Genomic DNA, 24782 nt, shown 5'->3' with positions numbered 1-24782 from the left:
GTATTCTACCATTTATTTGGCCCCAATCATAATTGCACTGGAGTAAAAATCGCAAACCCCCATAATTTCTAAAACAATAATGACTGAATACAGCTATAGTTGATTCTGTATCTATAATTGTAACAGCCCAGGAAAGTTTTATTGCTTTGTTCAAAATTTCAATATCCACCATACTGATGGTGGGATGTCTGAGCAATGTACAGACTGAATGACAGTGGGATGTCTGAGTATTGATCATAGTTACCAATTAGGGTATTACGCTTTATATGATGTTTTTTACCCCTCCACAAGAAATTGAATAGCAAGGACCTAGCCTCATTAATAACATTATTCGGGGTTGAAATCGCAGTCATAGAATACACCAGATTTGATGCACCAAATACCTTAACTAAAATAACCTTTCCTTTGAGAGTTAAATCACGTGATTTCCAGACTGACAGAATATTTGAAATTTTAGTTATCTTATCATCAAAATGTTATTTCTTATTACACCTTTTATTGTGGCCCAGATAAATGCCTAAATATCTAATTGGCTCATCAGTGTGAGAAATCTCATCTATTTCCCGCCATTGCCTTTTCATAGTACCTACTAATAAAAGCTGTGTTTTTTGCAAGTTAATTCTAAGTCCGGAACACTTATGAAAGTACTTTAACAAAATAAGAATGTGCTTAACTGACACCTGATCCCCCAAAAGGAGCGTGGTATCATCTGTATACCCTAAAATTCGAATTTCATTGTCATAAGGCAAATGTACTCCTTCAATTTCTTTACTGGCACGTATAGAAATGGCAAGGAGTTCGATAGCAATTACAAACAGTGCAGTCGATAAAGGACAGCCCTGTCGTGTACCCCGTGATAGTCCAAACAAACCTGTGAAAAACCCATTGTTTACAACACAACTCTTAAAATTATTATAAAATGCATTTACCCAACGTATAAATGAATCACCAAAATTAAACAATTTCAATGCCTTATTTATAAAGTTCCATTCCAAAGTATCGTAAGCTTTAGGGAAGTCCACAAACATGACTGCCCCTGGGTGCTTTTACTCCTCACAATAATCGATAACATCAGAGATAAGCTTTATATTATCCATAATTTTCCTCCCCGAAATAAAAGCTGATTGATCTTCGTTGATAATCTTAGGCAAAATATTCTCAAGACGTTTTACAATATACCTACTTGCTAGCTTATAATCACTATTTAATAAAGAAACTGGTCTCCAATTTCCTAGATGAAGTTGGTCTTTATCTGGCTTTGGTAATAAGGTAATGACTGCCTGTTTTTGTGTGTTTGACATCATGCCTTTCCTATAACCATGATTGAGTGAAACAACTAGTGCATCTCCAATATATTCCCAAAAAAATATATAAAACTCAGGGGGTAGACCATCGCTACCTGGAGTCTTATTCTGAGGGGCTTTTTTAAGCACAGCAAAAACTTCCTCACACTGTAGTGCAATCTCATTTGATAAAATAGGAATATTTTCTTTTACGAAAAATAAATTATCATTCTCACTAAATTCTAAATTGTTTTTTTCTGATGTATAGAGCTCCTTATAATACCTATTAATTTCCTTTAAAATGTCCTTTTCATTCGTCAAATATTCATTCCCTTTTTTCAATTCAACAATGGTCTTTTTTGAATAATTACGTTTCTCTAAATTCAAAAAGAATTTTGTACTTTTCTCACCATTTTCAAACCCTTGACCTTACAATTGAACCTCTAATATTATTATCAATAATAGCATCTAATTCTTGTTTTTTAATTTCGTATTGGGCTAATACCATCTCATCTAAATTTTCATCTATTTGTTCTTCCAAATTCTGTAGTTCAAGCATTAGTTCCTGTTCCTTATTTCGTCTCTCTTGTGCTTTCTTTTTTGAAAGTTCACCTGTCGCCTCTCGAATTTTATATTTTAAAAACTCAAACAAGGCTTGATCATCCATATGTTTGTTTTCACCCACGACACTAGAGATCTGTATTTTAATCATTTTAGAATATGAATCATCTTTTAATAAATCACAATTAAATTTCCAAAAACCTGGTCCCCTAACCTGCCTTTTACCAATTTCATAAGTTATTAAAATTGCATCATGGTCTGATTTAGTACAAGGCATGATGTCAAACTTCCTAATATTTCTAAATACAGATGGCGATGTCAAAAAATAATCTAGACGAGACGCAGCATTAGCTCTTCGCCAAGTAAACCTATACTGTGCTGAGTTTAGTTTACGGTAAACATCAATAAGTGATAAGGAGTTAATAAATGTATACATGTCACGTCTGAAAGTATTCCTCAGCTCTGGCCTATCACCTCTTTTATCCATTACTGGATCAAGAGGGATGTTTAGATCACCTCCAATTAATAAATTACAGTTGGAAAGTTATAATCAATTAAACTTTTTACAGTGGCTAAGAATTCAATTTGTTCATTTTCCTTATTGGGTACATATAGATTTGCTATGACTAAAACCAGATCATTAATTTCCACTTCAACAAAAATATACCTCCCATCATTATCCACCAGCTTGTTTCTAATAGTAACATTTAATTTCTTATTAAAAAATATTGCTACCCCACAACTATTTTGTGTGCCATGCGAATAAATGACACTGTCACCCACTCCCTCTTCCACACACTCTCCGAATTAGAACAACTATGAGTTTTTTGAACGAAAATAATGTCTCCCCTTTGCTGTCTAAAAAATCTAAAAACAGCTTTTCGTTTACTATACGAATGTCTCATCCCCCTAACATTCAAACTTAAAATTTTAAATGAAGTCATAATAAATTATACCCAAAAAAAATAGAAAAAGGAAAAAAAAATATTATTGGCACTTAAATATTACTGACAAAATACGTAATAATGCAATAATGCTGCAGCTCCGTGAATCATAATTCACATCCCAATAACACACTCAGTCCCATATTATTGTATCAACAACCCCAACTACAAGTATGATACCAGTTTAAAAATTGTACACTTAATCAGATGATACATTCAACATGAGAAAGAAACTGTAAATTAATTACCACTGACTTAGTCATTAAGCAAAATGTTATGTTGCCAGTCTGGCACAACCCTAACAAATGACCATAAACAGTTTGCTAAATAAACCATATAAATACATAATTAAATAAAACTCAACAGTGTTTTTTTTTCCCTTACCTCATGTCGGATATATAGCTATAACTAGTTTGTCTGGAGTCACTTACACTTATTAATACATCCAACCTGGGAAAGAAACTCTATAGTAATTACCACTTATTTAGCCATAATTGATAAATAAATCATATATAAAGACATACCTCAATAAAATTCAACAGCTTTTTTTTTCTTTTTTTTTTCTTACCCAGTGTCAGATTTATAACTTTACACCACATCATCTTTTATTAGGCGAATACTGCTTTCCATCAATGTACAACACACCTCTTCGAAAAATAGGTCGTTTCCCCTCATCGTAAGCACGTTTAATAACAGCATTCAATGTTTTCTTCAATTGAAAGTCTTCAATAATCATATCCCGTTTTACATATATTCCTGTATCCTTTAACGCAATTCGTTGTTTTCGTACGATTTCTTCTTTCTTTAGACGACTGAAAAACTTCACCAATACTTGTCTTGTTGGGTAGGGCCGGTTCCCTGTTTTGGCTGCTTCACCAATATTTACCCGGTGGGCATTTTCCACTAAACCTGCTTGCATACCAAATTTATCCACTAGTATTTTCTCAATAACTTCAACACACTTCTCGTTGTCTGTATACCGTGGGACCGCAAGTTATATTCACGTGAATACCTTTCTTGATTCTTTTGTTTTTCACTTGATTCACGTAGCTGTTTTTTCAAAACTTGATTTTCATTCTCCAGTTCAGTAACACGTGTCATAAATTCATTGACCCTCTTATTCACATTCTCAAACGACAACGCAAATTCTTGTTGATGCTCCTCAAAATTCTCCTTGTTCTTCGTTAAATCACTCTCAACTGCATCCACTCTACTGTTAATAGTTATATTTTCTGATACTAACTTCTCCATATTTTGATCAATGCGTGTTATTGTATTTATCATAAACTCCTTGAAGTCAGCTTCGCTGCCGTCACCTGCCATTACTGTATTGTCTTTATTCATGAAGTGTGTAATTTTACCTCGAGTTTCCAATGGCGTCGCCTTCGAAGATACAGCTTGGTTTTCTACCAGTTTTTTCCTTTCTGCTCTCGTTCGACCATTTGGCATCTTTGTAATAAATATCAATTCCACCTTCCTGACATGCCATCAGCTATTCTAAGACGGGTTGTACAACCAATATAGCAAATTTTACTCAACTTTCCACGGAGCCAAGTGCATTGCACTTATCTGTTCATGGCAGCGCCCTCAACACGTGTTTGTATGTATTAACACTCTAGTTAGACCATGGCAACGTCTAACTTAACGATTATAGGCGCTCTCAAGCGGGTCGCCAATCAACACATCGACTTGTTAGGATTACTATGTGTTAGGATGTTTAGGCTTTAAATATTATATATTCTTGATGTAGAATAGGCACAAAAATGACAATGTGATCGCTCAGAATGACAAATATAACCCGTCACATTTGTTTTTCAAAGATGTTCAATACATCTTTATTCATAATACAATTTATTTGCTCACAACTGTCCTTCCGCGTTGATTAACCTAATAATGGTATGTGACAATCACAGTTGAAATACAATGAAATACTATTTAAAAACATGCAACTGTGTACAACTAGTAAACATTTTATTTGGAACAAATGTTGCTCCCTTGTCAATGAATTTTAGAAGGGACACTGAAACCATGTGCATTATTGAAAAATAATTACATTTATCAATCACGAAATGTGAAAATTTACTAGCACAAGATGGAGACTCATAATTGCGATTTAGACATTTTACATGATTTGACAGTATTACCAACATTGCTGAAAGTTTTAAGAAGTGTATTCTCCAATTGAACAAACCAGGAAATTCTGAAATCTGTGGCGTTGCTTTATACTAAAATCAATAAAAAATATAAAAAAAATTATATAAATTGTAGTTTTCCACGTGATATCCCGCGACGTTTGGTCAAGATATCACTGTTTATTTATTTAAAATAGCTGGAGTCTGAAATCTTCATGCCCTCTATTAAAGTATAGATGAACGTATCACTTCTAAACATTAATTCCAATGTTAGTTTAGCTATTTATTAAACGCACGGCAAATTTGGAATAAATTAGAAGTAAATCAATCTCTAATAGTTTTTAAAATTGCAACCAGAGTAATTGTGGAGTAGCTCATCTGCTGTTTGAGTGAGGGCTCAAACTTCTCAGACTTGAATAAGCCACTATTTAAAAGCTTCTCGGGTGAACAGGGCAATCGGACCAAATTTCGACAATAACAAGTTCTAGAGGTTACCTAATAACGCTATAATAATGTATAATCCATAGTTCAAATACATTCGATCCTGGGATTATTGCATTAGTGTGTCTGACAGTAAATGTATTAAATGTTAAATCACTGTTTCGCTAACTATTACATAAATAAAGCGATGCTTTACTGAGACAATTATCCCCATGGCTGGGCATACTATCACAGTTAATGTGTGCCTGTCGTTTTCTTGTCGACTGGTTACAAAGATGGCCCTGCCTTACATACACGGATTACTCCTATTGAATTTTTTTTCTGGATCGTCCTATTATAGGCCCCCGCTAGACCGTAAAAAATATTTCAAACTCTATATAAGGATTTTAAACAGACTCGAGAATTCACACACGAAGGCTGAATTTGTTCAAAGTCTTGTTAAATTCCGAAATATGTTTTACAATGGCCATAATTCTATGGCAATATTACATAAGTTCGAATAGACAGTAGTGATGCCACAAATGACTTGACGATATAAGCCTTTTTATTGTAAGATTTTAACACTGCATTCGTGGAAATGTTTATACGGGGAATAGATACTATTATGGTATGGCAAGGGAATGAGGAGTATCAGAAAACAGTTATTGAATGTTGCAATCTTAGTTCTTGGATCTCACATTTACTTTTACAATAGTAAATATCCTCGTGAATTTGCTTTGCATCAACATAGGGAATATAATACTGGTCCCTCTTTCCCGCTTCCTGTGTTTAATCTAAACATTCTGGTGCGGTGCCTTAATATATTTTCAATTTGCATAATAAATTGACCAGATGTATAATACTAAGACGCCCCCGGCAGTAAAAATTATATATACGTACATTTATATGTTGAGAAAAGGAGACAACGCCCATTAAAAGTCGCCACCTGTTACAATATTTACTCCATAGCCTCAAAATCGTTTTAATTTTTATTTTACACTTTTGAGATTGTCTATTATACCTGTTCTATTTCGACGGTAAGTACGATAATAGTTACATACAGAGAATCGGAAATCGGAAACACCACAATCTGGGAGCGAACCATTCTAAGACGTGTAAAGTATATCATTTTATTTTTGATTCTATGTATAATATATAAATATATAATTCACGTATGACGCCACAAGAAATATTTATTGAGACACTTAATCTTGTTTATAGATATTTCGATCTGATACTGATTTTGCCCACGATGTGTGACCTCTGGTGGGTAGTGCTTTTGATAATAGGTTGCACTACACGACGTATAAACACCGAAACAATACGAGATATACTAATTGATGGTAAGACATATTTTTGGGTGGTCATTAGAATATATGAGACTCCTAAAAGAATGAGTAAAGTACAACTTATATAGTGGAATGATTACAATAACTCAATGTGATTTTATAACATTGACACATATGAGTTTCTATTTGCCAGCACCCATAGGTGATAAGCTGGCTGATTTGGTATCTAATGAAGAATTCATCAAGAGTTTGGAGAAAAGAGAATTTCCAGGGCGTGGCGGTAATGCTATTTTTTCATGATCATAATCGTTATGTTCTATAATCACAGGTGTTAGTATTCAATCGAATTACCTAAATCAAAATAATTACCACACCTGCAATAATCTGCAGTTTATTTGTTTACAGTAGAAATGACAGCGAAGTCGTTGATTGATATTCCTGATAACGCTGAGCCATCAATGGGCCGACAGCGGAGAGATGCGTTAGACCAATTCGACATTTTAGTTGTTATGTCGGACTACCAACTGTACTTGTCTAAATTAGAAGAAGCTCATATGCTTTATGGGCCTATCAACGGTAGCTACGGTATAATAGACGTCTCCGTGTATGTGAATACAAGAATTATAGGCGTTGGAACTGATAATATGGTGTATGTTGATTTCACCCCCCATGTGGATATGAAATCAATTTGGTTAGGACCTTACTCCGGGTCATGTTGTATCATATCCCTGGCAACTATGCCAGACGGACGACTTCTTGGCATCACTACCGATAATAAAGTGGCAATGGCAACGCCTGACCACGAAACGTCAAGTGGGTGGTGGCATAAGCCGATAGAAGGATCTGGAAATATCTTGAAAGTAGAAGTGTTTGGACAGGGTCAAGTACTGTTAGGAATTGATGACACATTTCACCTCGTCCGCAATGGACGCCCGGAGGCAGGAAGCTTCTGGGTTCCGATGGACCACGACTTTGCAGACTACGAGTTTATCGATATTGCGAGAATTGACAATGGAGATCCAATACTAGCACCTAGACCACATGAGTCTGATAGTTCATACTATATTTTAGCTGTGTGTGGATTGGTTTTCTTTGACCTGGCAGATATTTCACCTCAAGAAGGCAAGTCTTTTAATGCATCCAATAATTTCAAAATCGCTGTTTATATTTTATTTGAAAATCATGCGAACATTTTTTTATAAAGAATCCTCGTTTCGGCTATACAATATAACGGGGTGGTCTTAGTGTATGTTGGTTTTATCGATGTTCCTAAATGATGTATATCGTGTTATAACTTACATGAGTGATACTGGAAGTCGTACTTTTTTGCAGGAGAGTGTTTCCGGGACCCACGAGGTAGAGATTACCGCGGTACCAAGGCTGTAACAGTCAATGGCGATCCATGCCTCAAATGGACGGAATCTGGTGGACTGTATACACCAGATAACTTCCCTCACAGTGGGATTGGTGATCACAACTACTGCCGAAATCCTGATGAAGGCCCTATGGTGTATTGTATGACAGCAAATCCTGAAGCATCATGGGGTAGATGCAACATTGGACTCCCCGGAGAAAACTGTGGTGAAGGTAATTGAAAACAAATTTGCTAGATATGTTACACTAGCTACACAAATAATATCAGATGCGTGACACAGACTACGAATTATTGATGACGACTACTTTCATTTACCTCACGATGCACCAGTACAAATAATGGTACAACCAGCTGACATATATAGCAGAGAAGACCGAATGAAGCTTCCCAACGATCACCAAACAGACAAACACAAATACTTTGATGATACTTTGTAGTTTTTACGTAATATATATAGTAATGTGTTGCGTTGTATTTGTGAATTGCAGCAACTGAGTTTGCTCATTCATATCATGCACGCACAGTCAGTCAGTCAGTTGTCAAACTTTATTATATTTCTCATGTGTTTGTTTAGATTATTGTTTTGCTTCACTTCCTTCAAACGGCGGTGGTCGTCGCGCAACGCGTGTTCAAAATTCATGTAAAACAATATATTTTACACGCGTTTTGTATCGAACAGAACTTGGCGCGACGGCCGCTGCCCTTTGACGTCTACAGTCACGCATATTTACTGTACAGGATCAGTAATAATGGAATATTATAGGGTAATGTTGTCTTGTGATTTGCACTAATGATGAAACGCAATGAACAAATTGGGGCATAGTATATTTTATTTGCCAATATAATATATCACACGTTGCTGCTATGCCAATATGGCCAATTTATCTGCTACATTGGTGTAACAGACGTAATTACCATGAGTGTTTTGATTACTAAAATAAAATATTTACTCCAAAACTTCCTCAACTGATTTGCAAAGGATATGTTCGTCGTAATTTGAGGTATTCTAACTTGGTTTACCTTGTGTGTTAATTATAGAAGAACCTCATCCAACGATTGAAACAGCCGAGGAAGTGGAACATGCCACTGATATATTGTCAGGGAAAAGAAACGTGCACGATGTGATAACTGTCGGTAGTGACCTCAGCTTGTATATCGGTGAAGCGGTCGATGGTGTTTATGAATATAATGGGCCAGTACCGGGCACGTGCTGTGTGGTAGACGTTGTGTTACTAGAGGATGGTTCACTTGTAGGAGTTGCACAAGATAATTATCTGTACATAAAAACTATTAATGGGCTACCAGGTTGGCATCAACGTCTATCGGATACTTGCTGCGTTATATCAATATCTTTACTGGCCGATGGTTCTTATATAGCAGTTGGAAAAGATCATCAATTATGGACACGTCGTAGCCTCGAGGGACCATGGTTGGGACCAGCGTTAGAAGCTAAGAATCTGGTTAAAGTTGCGGAAATCCCTGGAGAAGATATAATTCTCGGCATAGACTTCAAGTATAATCTTCTTGCGCACGATGCTAAGAGTGGTGGTCCGTGGAACCTGGTGGAAATCGACACACACGGTATGCCTGTCATGGATATTACTGTAACAAATGATGGCAGTTACTCATTGTTACTTCTACAGTTGTCCGCTAACGGCCACATTATGATATCGATCACCAAGGGCACCCTGCCACATGAATATCACAATGGTGAGTCCTCATGCCTGTCTCTCGTTGTCTTCAAATCTACAATTCTTCTTTCGATATTTTAGACCGGTCCACTGCTCTACAGAGACAACATTTGGATGGTAGATGAATATAAAAAAATGGACTTCCAAAACATAACTCGGAGATACAATTTTAATTGCTATATTTCGTTATATACACATAACACAGTTTTATTCACAATATCCGTGTTTGGATTGATAACATCTTTGATTGTTTTTACCCAAATACAGTGTCACCATCTCAGGGAGCACGAAAAACACCTGTGAAGACGAGCACCGTACCCAGTGATTTGCCAACCGCACCATCTACAGGGCATTGGTCGTTCAGAGGCGCACACACAGATTCATTTAATAAACCCGGTACGTATGAATATATGAATAGATACTATTGGTGAGGGTATATTAAACAATAAATAAAAATTATAAAATATAGTTGCAATTACGCTGTTGCATTTTTTGGAACATACAGGCCGTCGTTGATAAATGTGTTGTCACTGTTTATTGCTAGAAAGATTTTTCTTGATATTTTGTTGTAGAGCCACACTCAGCTTGTTGAATTCATCATGAAATATTTGTTTTCGTTCTTGGGCGAGTTTGTGGAGATATTACGAATGCTCGGTATAATCTTATTGAACAATCATGTCCACTATGTCATCTCATAACTCAACATTTGACACATAAAATGACATGGTGGGAAGATTATTCTTCAGAATCATTATTTATTTATGTTGTCCATGTAGATAAATTTATGCAATTAATTTGTAATATTTTCAGTGCACGATTCATCTAAAATGGCAATAGGGGTCAGTGTAGGAATTATCGTTGGCGCCCTCACAGTGACTGCAATTGGCTTACTCGTCAGACGATACATCAAGCGGAGCGAGGATTCGACGGCTTTTATAACACGTACAAGATTTGATGTTGCCGGCACTGTGAAGGAAGAACACAAAGTTTAGTAGATACCCTTGCAACGTTAACGCCGAATTCACATATTTCCTCATGTATGGTGCATTATGGGTTAGAAATTATAATTAATTATAATGCATAGTTATTACCACACTGAAAACTGGTTAAATTGAATGCCATTTTTTATTTGTATCCAGATATTATTAGTTCAGTGAATGTCGTCAAACAAAATGTCGATATATGAATAGTAATAGAAAACAAACATTTTTCGGTTATAAAAACATTGACTAAGCTATTATAGTTTGTAGTTGAGTGAATGTGTAGTTTCTTTTAATGTTATTTTGCTTATAACTGTGTATCTGAACTTATTTATAGAACATATGTGTAGCTTGGGAAACCTATTGATTAATGGATGTATAAATGAATAAATAAATGCATTTTCAGTACGATTTCGCTGTATTTGCCTTAACGGCTTCTACTCGTATTGTTCTGTAGAAGTGTGTAATATAGCTGTAAATAACGCGATAGAATGCAATAATGGTTATCACAGAAAGTACATAGGGCATAGTTGTGTATCAACTGAGTTTAATACATGTATTTACTATTTGGACACCATGTTGAATGTTAATGAGTTTTCCGTGATTCAGTGCGAGAGACCGTAATTCGTATGGTATCTACAGTAGCAGGAACTGTAGTTGAGTATACTTACGTAGCTAGTTCTATTGTAGAAGTTATATTCACATCTGTCAACGTGTGGTGGTTGCATGCACACAAAGCATAGTTTTTTTTCTTAGTGAACTATGATGGGTTGTAAAAATTACAATTGTTATGGATATTTCTGCTTGTATTTCTTCATAAAATAGTCATGTAATTAGTCTTGGTATTTCATTAAAGACTTTCATGCTGCGAGTGCTCAATTAACTGTAATAATAATTACAATCAACTATACGTATATTTTGCATTCAATCTCCTACAATTTGTGGCTTAATTCAGTCAATTTAAAGAATTATTCTAATTTAAAATAATTTGTTGTTAGTCGCAAACGAGGTCCATTATTGCTGATGTTATTCCCGATTGTATTGTTGTTGTTATTGTTGTTGTTGTTGTCCAGTTCAATCGCATGATAAATAAAATAAAAGTAGGTGCAACTTCTGCAACTATCCACCAAAACCAACGGATTTCTGTCATAATTCCGCATAAACGGCTGGTTGGGTAAAAACAAACAAAAGATAAATGATCGGTGAAATGCTCGGTAATTATTGAATCAACTACGCCAATCACAACCAATATAATGAACACGTGACTTTTATATCACTTCTGGTAGACATTGTATATTGCAAAGGCATGTCTGATTTCAAAACATTCTCTCTATTGAGACTGAACCGTCAAATCTTGTTATCCAGTACAAAGTTGCGAATATTTCTTCTCTCGTAATTGTCACGTATTTAAAGTCATGGGTAATTAAAATAACGTGTAGACCATTATAGCAGGCTGACTTGGTCAATGTACCTAGAAATAATGCCTGTACCATTTTGGCAGGTTGCAGACAAGGTGAGTCCTACGATGGTACTGGGAGATGAGACGTGGTTATGTGTTATGTATAGTAAGCAAAACAAAATTTGAGGTACGAATTAATAATTCATTAGAGCCTGACTGTTTCACAAAAGCATATTCTTGTACGAATGGTGAGCAGGATATTTCTATCACATTTTGCAATTTTAATAAAGATTACTGCTATGAAGCATACTTACTAATAATACTATACTATATGGAAGAAATGTGTTAACTCCACATTTTATTTTGCAAAGGATTGTGGGTTATAAAATGAAACTGTAGAGGGCGTTTGGGGGGACTCGTATCTTTCTCACAGAGCCCTAAACTAAATCAGCATTTTACCTCTCCTGTTTTCAAGCAACGCGTTAGTTTTTTTAATTAGGGTTATATTGTTGGACTTTCCATCACTTTTTTTACTATTTTTAAACATTGAATTACTGTGGCAAAACTTTAGACCAGCAACCATGATTTGTATGTTGAAAGAGGCAGATACACACATCCTAAAACACCAACCATTAACACAAATTGTGAACAGAGTGGTAATAAAAATCAGGAAAATGAAATACTTTTTCTAATGCTGAAGTATAAATTTTAAGCATAATTTCCCCAAATATTTTTTTCCTCACAAGTTATTAAAAACACTGACAAATGTACAGACATGCAAACTAAGAACATGTGCAATTCAGTGATGATTTTTAATAATGCACATACCTAAGAATGGTTTATTTAAAATAAATGTGTATATTACTAATATGTTATAATAGAGTTATAAACTGTCTAAAACACACAAAAAACACATTCCTTTTAACTATGGCAGTAACACTTTATTTCCCGTACCCCAAAATTACATGACATTCGTTTTTTGGGCAAAAACCATTGAGCGACAGGCCAATTGGCCTATTTTTACCCAGTTCGTATTATTCTTCTCCATTTTTTTAAATAATATTCATGTTAAAGTGTTTTCTTAGATATTATTGAACATTGTTACCATAGAAACCAAGGGTAAATGATTAAAAAATTACTATTTTAATGGATGTTTTTCTCGTGTTTACTGCAAAAAATGGTTCGGATGCCATATATAAGATGGACACTGTGAATGATTAGATCTGAGTGTGGCAGTGTCTACCATGTAATTGTATGAAATGGTGTTGGCACTAATACCTGCGCAGTTAGCCAGTCGTTAACTTTCCCTTGTCGTCAACTCATAAATGGGGCGCACGGAATGAGCGGCGCCTTTGTTCTTGAAAATAGGTTTTTACCGTAAATTCTCTGAGATTGATGCTGCTGGATGCATTAGCCACGTGAACGGAGTAGAAAGTTTACATCACTTTTCAAATGTTATATTAAATATGGGTAAAATTGAACGGGGAACGAAAAAGTATGTGGGCTGTCGAGTGAATCCATTGTCCCAGCTGTAGCAATTGTTTTTTGTAAAATTTAAAAAATGTGTTCGCTTTCTAGGCACAGTTGATATTTCAGGTACACGTCGTACGTCAGGTATATTCTGTCCATCCCGTGACTTGTGGCGTCTTTCTCCGTGAAATAATATTTCCCACTATAAGTGGCCGAGTATCACCTTGTGTTTGTTTCACCCTGGTTCACGTGACCTTGTTATTTTGAGTATGTGTACTTTCAAATAGTATGTGTAACTGACTGGTTTACGTTTGATCACTAGTTGGTATTAATTGTTCAAACCAAACAGCGCCTTTCCTATTTCACTTGTTTCGACCTATCAAATCATAGCTTGCATCCATACTTCGATTTAAATTCAACGTAACTTTACCATAGACACCGTCTTGAAACAAACACCTGAACAAGTTTGCACGAGCAAAAGCTCTACTCAATCAACTAATGTGTATACGTTAGCGCGTTTTTGTTTTGTTTTTTGTTGTTGCTTGACGCTGCAAAGAAAAGCCAACAGCTGGCCTGCGTCAGTAGCAGTTATGTAGTACATTTTTTAAAATCTCTATATGACTATTGAGTTTAGATTAAATGATGTGTATGTCAGTGTTTATTTTTAATATATATATATATATATATATATATATATATATATATATATATATATATATATTTGCCCACGAATTTCCCACCTTAAAGGGTTGGGTGTGGTCAACATCTATGGTTTCGAACCATCTGTTAGTCTGTCACGTGACTAAAGAGTTGAATGCTGCAATTGATAAATAGATTGTAACAGAACAGCAGATGGCTATTACGTGTGACAAGTACGATTCACTCTAATAATATATATAATATATTAATCTCCATCTCCAACGTAGCAATGGATAAGTTCATGTTATTGTTGGGTGTAATAATGTACGCTATACGTATTGTGGTTTCCGACCCAATGCCACCAACTTTACATGACGCTATCTCGCAAGGTTAGTATGTATCAGTGTCTGGCGGTGTGATAATAATCACCACACGATTATAGTGACAATAGTATCGTTTATATTTAGCATAGTGGCAATTATTTGTGCGCTCTCAAAATGCAGTTTTATACATATTCATATGGTTACATAACCACCAAAGTATGCATAACTAATGTGCAAGTGAATTCTACGTCACACATGTCATTTATATCATTGTATACTTAGGTTTAAATCGAAAACAAAAATATTTTATATATAATTGCCATACAACTTGCATGACATTTTTCGAATTATATCCTCAAATTAATTTTCAAAATTTAAGGCCCAGAGATTTTCGTTTACCCTAGGGGAGCTCGGTCAAAGTCAATGCAGAACACGTTAGGTGGGTTGTTCTATTCATGTATCTGACGAAAGATGAAAATGTCATCAATGCATGATCTCCCTTCTCTAAAGCCTATCTGTTCTTTTAGAAGTAGGACATATTAAGCCTCTCCAATGGTTGCATTCTTCTAGGTCCCTTTTCTTAGGCTACTTGATGATAAAACCAGTTGTCCAGTCAGCTGGGTTATCTCCTGGTTCAATATATCCTGCAGGATACGTTGGGTACGGTTGCCCACAAGTGACAACATATATTTAACTCATCGCGGCAAAACTCTATTATTTCACGGCAAAACTTTATTATTTGACAGCAAAACAATATTACTTCATGGCAAAACTCCACAATTTGAAGGCAAAACTCAATTATTTCAAGGCAAAACTCAGTTATTTCAAGGCAAAACTCTATTATTTCACGGCAAAACTCTATTATTTCACGGCAAAACTCTATTATTTCACGGCAAAACTCTATTATTTCACGGCAAAACTCTATTATTTCACGGCAAAACTCTATTATTTCACGGCAAAACTCTATTATTTCACGGCAAAACTCTATTATTTCACGGCAAAACTCTGTTATTTCACGGCAAAACTCTATTATTTCACGGCAAAACTCTATTATTTCATGGGAAAACACTATTACTTCCAGGCAAACTCAACAATTTGACAGCAAAAGTTTAATTAGTTGCGGCAAAGCTCTGTTACGTCGCAACAAAACTCTATCACTTGTCGCGGCGCGTCACGGTAAAACCCTCAATCTCTCATGGCGGAAGTTGCCATGATATCCCATAATTCTCACTTCTTGAAGCCATTTTTCAATCAATCAAATGCATAACTGGTCAATGTCGACACGGTTTATTAACTGTTTTGCCGTGATGCGAAGAGTTTTGCCGCGACAAGTGATAGAGTTTTGTTGCGGAGTAACAGAACTTTGCCGCAGCTAATTAAAGTTTTGCCGTCAAATTAGAGCGTTTCGCCGTGAGCTAATAGTGTTTTTCCGTCAAATATTATAGTTTTGCCGTGAAGAAATAGTGTTTGGTCGTCAAATAATAAATTTTGGCCGGGAAATAATAGAATTTTGCGGCGATGATTTATATATATATATACGTTGTCACTTGTTGGCCACCGTACTGCGTTGGAGAATAAGAGGCGTCTCCTGTTCCTCTGTATTCAACATCTCGGGACATACACCATCTTCGCCCGGAGATTTGTAATTCTTTAATTTGCGGATGGCTTCTTTGACCTCATTTACTGTGATATATTAAGTAAAACTAAATGCATGTTTGCAATATATCTAAATATACACATGGGGCTATTAGCTAGATGCTTTTTTTCCCAAATATCTTTTCCTCTGTGAACAATAACAAGTCAGTAGTAATCGGTATGAATTCATGGCATTCCTTATATACAAATAATACAATTTGCATTATTCTGGGGGGGGTATTGCCAAATATGAAAATACTTCTGCTATGTATACGTATATCTAATATCAGCCACATATGTCTCACTGTTCTGGGAATATAAGGATTTCAAAATTAAGGCAGATCCAAACTTTCCATCAATAGAAAGATTATTTGCATTTTGAGTTGCAGCAACGCAAAAATGGCGGCGAAAGATAATAATATAATCAGCATGGTTCAGTTCTGTAAACCTAATAATTTCAATGATCAAAAATAATAATCAAAATAATGGTGTGAAAACAAACCAACCCTAAGAAGATATATTACGTTGTGCCTCTCTGACTAATTTGAAAAACCAGTGTACATTTCTTCCACATTAAATTACAATTTTCAATATTTATGTTTGTCGCATACGACTTATTTACCACTTCCGTGTCACTGAGAATGTTCTAGAACCGTACTGTGTCTGGGTGGAATATTCTAGATTTTTTTTTAGAAACTGGTTGAATAGGTAATAGAACACTGTAGGAGGCAATAGTCTATTTATAGACAGTGGGGGTATATATAGGGGAGCTGTTCAGCACTGAGATCAGATCGGAGATCTCGTTGAATTGTATTGGAGTTTAAGTATCTAGTCATTGGAGTAGTGGAGTTTTACCGCGCTATTGTACTTGATGTTTGCAGTGTATAATAATACCAGTACCAGTTGAAACCTCATCTGTTGGCTCCGTGTTCGTATTTTATCATCGCCGCCAGGGAAGTCTTTCTGTTACTGTTGCCATTTTGGTATTTGAACCATCACACCTGTACTATACCAATTACGGTAATATTACGTTGCGTGTGACATCTGGGGGCTCGTCCGGGAACAGTGAACATATAGAAGACATGGCCAGCGAGATGAAAGATATGTCGAAACAAGAGTTGATGGAATGGGCGGATGAACTGGGAATGACTGGAGAAGACAAAAGGAAATTTATTTTGGAGCAATTGAGTTCTCAGCGGGATGACAGACAAGCGGCGAGGGAAGAGAGAAAGGCAAAAATGGAAATAAAAGTAGAGGTGAGGAAAATGGAGATTGAGTAAAGAAAGGAAAAGTTACCTCTGGAAGTGGAAGCAGAACAGCGAGAAAAGGAGAGGGAGATTGAGGAAAGAAAGGAACAGTTACGGCTGGAAGCGGAAGCAGGTGAAAGAGAGAAATTGCGAATGGAAGCAGAACAGCGAGAAAAGGAAAGGGAAGCAGAGGTAAGGAAAATGGAGATTGAAGAAAGAAAGGAAAAGTTACGGCTGGAAGCGGAAGCATAACAGCGGAAAAGGAAAGAGAATTTGAGTTGAGGAAATTAGAGCTGAAAGCAGCAATGCCGGAGTTCCAACAGGTTGATTTTGGCGGTCAACGAAATGTGGTCAGTGATGCACAGTCACCAAAGTTGCCTGCATTTGTTGATGGTAAGGACGAACTTGATAGTTATTTATTGTGGTTTGAGAGGTTTGCAACAAATGCGAGTTGGCATAGAGATGGATGGGCCACACAATTGAGTGCGCTGTTGACTGGTAGAGCACTGGAAGTATGACCAGGATGTCCGACACTGATGCAGTTGACTATGATCGTGTGAAGGTGGCGCTGTTGACAAGATACGATTTCACAGAGGATGGGTACAGGAAGTGATTCCGTGAAATTAAAGCTGAAAGTTCCGAGAGTCCTGACCAGTTAATTGTGCGGCTTAAGAATTATTTTGCTAAATGGGTTGAGTTGTCAGGCACTACAGCAACATATGATGGTGTTACCGACTTGATGGTGAAGGAGCAGTTTATTGGTGCCTGTACAAGAGATCTTGCAGTTTATCTTAAAGAAAGAGCACCCAAATATTTAGATGAGTTGGCAGTAATAGCAAAGCAGTACCGAGTGGCACATGGTCGACAGTTATCCACAAAGGACCAGGTGAGGCGTAACAATAATAAGACTGCCATTAGAAATACTGATGTGGGACAGGATAGTAGTATCTGGTGTTATGTATGTTATGGTGTTGGTCATCGAGCAGCACAATGTCCATCCCGCGTTACTGATGTCAACCATGACAAAGGTGAACAGTGCCTTCAGTGTGGTGCCATAAGACATGTGGCTAAGTTCTGCCGTAGTGGACAACACAGGGGTCAAGAAAGAAAGAGTGTCAAACCCAGCACTACTACTGGTGCAGCTGCAGTGGTTAAAGAGGAGTCTAATATCAGTGCTAGCTGTGCTGTTCAAATTAACAGTGATGTGCCTAAAATGATTGAGAAGGACCATTTATTGTTGGCATCGGGGGAGCAGTTAAAGGTTGTGAATGGTGCATGTATGGATCGAAGTGGTGTTGTGGAGGACAGGACTTTGCCTGTGGGTCAAGGGAAGGTTGGTGACACAGCTGTGACCATGTTGAGAGACACTGGGTGTAATGGCATTATAGTCAAGAAGAGTTTGGTACCAGATGACTAGTATACAAAAAAGATGGGTCATATATTGATGGTTGATCGTACTGTAAGAAGGGTTCCAGTCGCCATGGTGGAAATTGATACGCCATATTTGAGAGGCACGGTTGAAGCATTATGTGTGCAGGACCCAATCTATGAGTTAATTGTTGGGAATGTGCCCGAAGCAAGACCACCAGATGACCCGGATCCAGTGTGGAATGTGAGTGGAGCAGTAACAACCAGAGCGCAAGCGAAGAAATCTGGTAAGGTGAAGCCGCTCAAAGTGTGTGATGTAAAGACTGGAGCACATGTAACAAAAGACAAATTAATCGAGATGCAGCAAGCAGACACATCGTTGAAGAAGTATTATAATAAGAGAGAACCAGAAGTGAGAGGGCACCATACAACCGAGTTCCAGGTATATGGAGGCTTGCTATATTGTGTGTATCGGGATCGTTCAGTTCCAGGAGGCAAGACAGTATGTCAAGTGGTTGTGCCGAAACTGTTGAGGACTTGTGTTATGGAGATTGACCATGATTCAATATTTGGTGGACACATGGGGATAAAGAAGACAGAAGATCGGATTGTGACTAGCTTTTATTGGCCTGGGCTACATCAAGATGTTACCAGTTTTTGTAGGTCGTGTGATGTGTGCCAGAAGACTGTTTCAAAGGGATCAGTTGTGAAGGCCCCATTAGGTAAGATGCCTTTAATTGATATGCCATTCAAGCGTGTGGCTATAAATTTGGTTGGACCAATTACGCCAGCCAGTGACGGGGGTCATCGATACACCTTAACTATGGTGGACTATGCTACACGGTATCCAGAGACGGTTCCACTTAAAAATATAGATACAGAGACTGTAGCCGAGGCGTTGATTGACTTTTATAGCCAATTGGGGGTTCCACAAGAAGTACTAAGTGACATGGGGACTCAGTTTGTGTCAGAATGCATGCAAGAAGTATCAAGATTGCTCAGCATTAAGAGACTGACGTCTACGCCCTATCACCCCATTTGTAATGGACTGGTGGAAAAGTTTAATGGTACTTTGAAGAAGATGTTAAAGCGGTTGTGCCATGAACTACCAAGGCAATGGCATCGGTATATTAGTGCTTTACTCTTCGCATATAGAGAGGTACCACAGGAGTCAACTGGTTTTTCCCCATTGGAGCTGTTATATGGTCGAACGGTTAGAGGCCCAATGAAGATCCTTAAAGAGTTATGGACCAAAGAAAGCGATACTCCTGAGATAGTTAATAGTTACCAGTATGTGTTTGAGTTGAGAGATCGGTTAAAACAGACTTTAGAGATTGCTTGAAAGGAATTACAAAAGGCACAGAACCGATACAAGTGTTACTATGATCGTAAAACGAAGAAACGAGTGCTTAAGGAAGGAGATAAGGTGTTAATTTTGCTGCCAACTGACAACAACAAGCTGTTAATGCAGTGGAAGGGTCCTTATGTGGTGGAGCAGGTAATAGGTGATGCAAATATGTAAATATATTAAAGTTGTATGTTGAGCGGGAGACGTCACCTCAACCAGATGGAAGTGAGACAAGTTACTCACCAAATACGGCCATAGACCTGATGAATGCTGTGCACGCAGCTACAGCAGGGTGCAACGAGTCAGATGAAGAGAATGCTGTAGACGAAGATGATATCTTCTAGAGTTAGGAACTTGTAAACCCAAGGAGTCAGGTAAAGATGTTCAAATTGGTACAGACCTGACAGAACACCAGAGAAAAGAACTGGTGGATTTAGTCAATACTTATGTTAAGGTGTTTACTGACTTGCCAGGAAAGACCAAGATAATCAGTCATAAGATTGACCTGACAAATGATACACCAATACGATCTAAGCCATACTCACTACCATATGCAATAAGGGAGAACCTTAGGCAAGATATTGAAGATATGTTAAAAATGGGAGTAATCAGGAAGTCCACATCACCATATGCGTCACCATTGGTGATTGTAAAGAAGAAGGATGTGTAGACTATAGGAAATTAAATATGGTCACTGTAACCGACCCTGAGCCAATAGTAACAACAGGGGACATATTTCAGAGGCTACATAATAGTAAGTTCCTGTCAAAAATTGATTTAAGTAAGGGTTATTGGCAGATACCAGTAGCTGAAGAAGATATACCAAAGACAGCATTTGTTACTCCCGATGGAACTTATGAATTTTTAAAGATGCCAATTGGAATGAAGAATTCGGGAGCTACTCTGGTGCGGGGAATCAGGAAATTACTGTCAGGTATGGAGGGGGTTGGAAGCTATATAGATAACCTGATAGTTTATTCAAGCTGCTGGGATGAGCATGTTCAAGTATTATTTGAGTTGTTACGAAGACTAAGGGCAGCGGACATAACAGCTAGACCATCCAAGTGTGTTCTGGGTGCAACATCAGTAGAATTCCTGGGTCATGAAATTGGACACAATTGGGTGAGTCCAAGTCACGACAATATGGAGAAAATTCGAGAAGCGCAAAAACCAGCGACCAAGAAAGGTGTCCGATCATTCTTTGGGCTGGTCAAGTACTACAGAGACAACATCCCCTTATTCGCAACTATTGCAGCACCCTTGAGTGACCTACTAAGGAAAGGACAACCTAACAAAGTTGTATGGGGAGAGGCCCAGGAGAAAGCATATAACACTTTGCTGGAATACTTATTGGGCAAACCAATTTTGAAGTTGCCATACCCACAGAAACCATTTGTGTTGTGGACGGACGCGTCTCAGGTAGGAATTGGAGCAGTACTTATGCAGAATCATGGTGAGAAGCTTCATCCAGTTGCTTATGCAAGTAAGAAGTTATCCGATGCAGAAAAGAAATATTCAACTGTAGGAAGAGAATGTTTAGCCATTGTATGGGGCGTGAATAAATTTCGCCTATATTTAGCCGGTGTGGAGTTCATTTTGCAGACGGATCATAAACCATTGTCTTACCTGGATAAAGCCAAGTTTGCAAATGACCGAGTGATGAGATGGGCGATGACTCTGCAAGGATATGTTTATCGTGTTGAGGATATTCCTGGGCAGGACAATGTGGTAGCGGACTACCTGAGTAGATTGGTGGACTGAGGAACTTTTGAACAGTATAGTAGAATGTTATTCGTTTATGACTATATTTCATATTTTATTATATTCTACTGTATGTGATTTTCGAATTTATGTACTCAGAGCTTTATTCAGTTTGGTTTGATATATTGTATTGTTGTTTTATTTGAAATTGTTATCGTATTCGTATTATTGACGTCGTTGCTAGTCATGTAATATTATATGTTATAATATTCTTGAGAAGGGAGGCATGTCGCATACGACTTATTTACCACTTCCGTGTCACTGAGAATGTTCTAGAACCGTACTGTGTCTGGGTGGAATATTCTAGATTTTGTTTAGAAACTGGTTGAATAGGTAATAGAACACTGTAGGAGGCAATAGAAGGTAATGGGACATTCTAGAAATTTGTAGTAAGTTCCAGACTCATTATGTATGCTGATGTAATGGTCTATTTATAGACAGTGGGGTATATATAGGGGAGTTGTTCAGCACTGAGATCAGATCGGAGATCTCGTTGAATTGTATTGGAGTTTAAGTATCTAGTCATTGGAGTAGTGGAGTTTTACCGCGTTATTGTACTTGATGTTTGCAGAGTATAATAATACCAGTACCAGTTGAAGCCTCATCTGTTGGTTCCGTGTTCGTATTTTATCATCGCCGCCAGTGAAGTCTTTCTGTTACTGTTGCCATTTTGGTATTTGAACCATCGCACCTGTACTATACCAATTATGGTAATATTACGTTGCGTGTGACAATGTACAAACGTTAAATATGTGCATTTTGTACAATAATAGTGTGGGAAAGGTTTCCATACCAGGTCTATATATTTACATAATTCAACACTTTTTATAATAATTAATTAATCAAATACATTGTACATAATACAAAACGAAAATAAAGAATAATAACTGCATTGCTTATTTGTATTTTCCTTACAGTAATATTATCAAAGAATAGATTTATTGATGTCATGGCAACAGATGATTTCCGCCAAAAACTACAAATTTGGACTTTTGAACAACCGACAAAAGGTAATATTTTCCTTCAATTGTTAAAACGTTTGACAAATAGCTACGCTAAATTACAAAACGTGAAATGTATTCCATCTACTCCATTGTGTTGACATGTCATTCTTATGGAAGCCCTCAGATCTTCACAGAGTACTGCAATGTATATGTATGTGAATGTGACCTTAAACACTTTGTATATAGTGTTTACAGTTAACATATTCGCACATCAAGTTAATCTTTAAAGTTTTTATTTTTCAATGTGAATTTCAGTCATTTAAAAATCAGACATTTCTGTATTATTGTTGCCTGAAACTGCATTTAGTAATTAAGGCATAACAATCGGTTTTGCGTCTCGTCAATGCACGCGACAGTTTTAAACCTTCTCATTTAACATTGCATATATAATTGTGGTATTAAATAATCGTAATACAAACAATACAAATCTATATACTTTCGTCCCCAACCTATTCTATATACAACAGGAAATAAATCTATTCCTTATAGATTAGCTCATCCTTTTATAATTAAGTATGTAATGGTAATTCATCGTTAGGCAAGTTAAGCAAAAATATTTATTTATTTATTTATTTATTTATTTATTTATTTATTTATTTATTTATTTATTTATTTATTTATTTATTCGTTTGTTTGTTTGTTTGTTTGTTTGTTTGTTTGTTTATTTATTTAATTCATTTATTTATTTATTTAATAAACCTTTATTTATTTATTTATTCGTTTGTTTGTTTGTTTGTTTGTTTGTTTGTTTATTTATTTATTTAATTCATTTATTTATTATTAAATTTTTATTTAATTATTTATTTAATCATTTATTTATTTATTTATTTATTTATTTATTTATTATGTCACATGAGTGGTCTGATGGTAATAATCGCTGAATGTATGCATAGGCAACAATAATTATTTGTATACACAAACCTTTTTGTTTTTATTTCAGATAAATTTCACTCAAGCAATGTAAGATTTGTTGATTCCAAGAAAAGGCGTCATGGTAGAGAAATACGTGACTTAGGTGAATACAAAGGTATGCTGATTGGCGATGACTATCAAATATATTTAACCGATATGGAAACTAAGTTTGCTGGTCCAATAGAAGGTAGTTATGGCGTCATCGATGCTACTCTCTATATTCAAGGCGTGGTACTCGCTGTAGGTTTGGACAACAGCATATACGTTGAAGGGTCTCATGGTGAAGATTCAATGTGGCTGGGTCCGTTTCCGGACACGTGTTGTGTCATTTCTATCACCACCCTGCCAAGCGGACGTCTGTTCGGTGTAACTACAGAATATCGCGTTACGGAGAGCAAACTTGAGCACAACTTTGATGGCGGATGGTGGGAGGAGCCATTACCTGGGTCTGGTAACGTTTTAAAATTGGAAGTATTTGCTGAGAATAAGGTGATTGGTGCAATAAATACCGATCATCAATTGGTTCAACGCGGCAAACCTACTGACAGCACATTTTGGGTTCTGGTAGGATCACAGGATGAGGAATCATTTAAATACAATGATCTGTGTCGTACAGAAGACGATGAACCGTTCTTTTTATCAACTGGATTGATAGCTGGCAACGATGTATTTAATGTGACGTTTACTTCAGTGATCGGTCTCCATTTTTATGATTTCCCTCTATTTCCTTCAAAAAATGGTATGTATACGTTTGACTATGTCATCAATAATTAGAATCCTTTCTGTAGGACTGATATGATTTCGCATCAGGGCTTGCAAAAAAAACATCACATTCTTTGTCAGAACAAGTGAAAAAAGTGAGGCGGTTGACAGAGCACACATATTATTGCAGGTTCAAACAATTTGTCAACAGAGGGCGCTTTGCAGTGGCGACTGGATACATTTAGTTTTTTGGCCTTATAATATATATGCAATCATTATTTAATAACCTATAAATATAA

At 36.6% G+C, this 24782-nt stretch overlaps 1 long non-coding RNA gene across 1 annotated transcript; it reads left to right on the top strand.

Annotated features, from left to right (window-relative positions):
• Nucleotides 1-17474: 17474 nt before the first annotated feature.
• LOC144357990 (uncharacterized) lies at nucleotides 17475-17590 on the top strand. Its single transcript, XR_014929140.1, has 2 exons — nucleotides 17475-17521; nucleotides 17552-17590. It is a non-coding gene; the product is annotated as an uncharacterized LOC144357990 (long non-coding RNA).
• Nucleotides 17591-24782: the final 7192 nt, after the last annotated feature.

The sequence above is a fragment of the Saccoglossus kowalevskii genome, chromosome 4 (assembly GCF_978046115.1).
Source record: "Saccoglossus kowalevskii chromosome 4, keSacKowa6.1, whole genome shotgun sequence".
Taxonomy (NCBI): Eukaryota; Metazoa; Hemichordata; class Enteropneusta; family Harrimaniidae; genus Saccoglossus; species Saccoglossus kowalevskii.
This window is presented reverse-complemented; position numbering and strand designations above follow the sequence as displayed.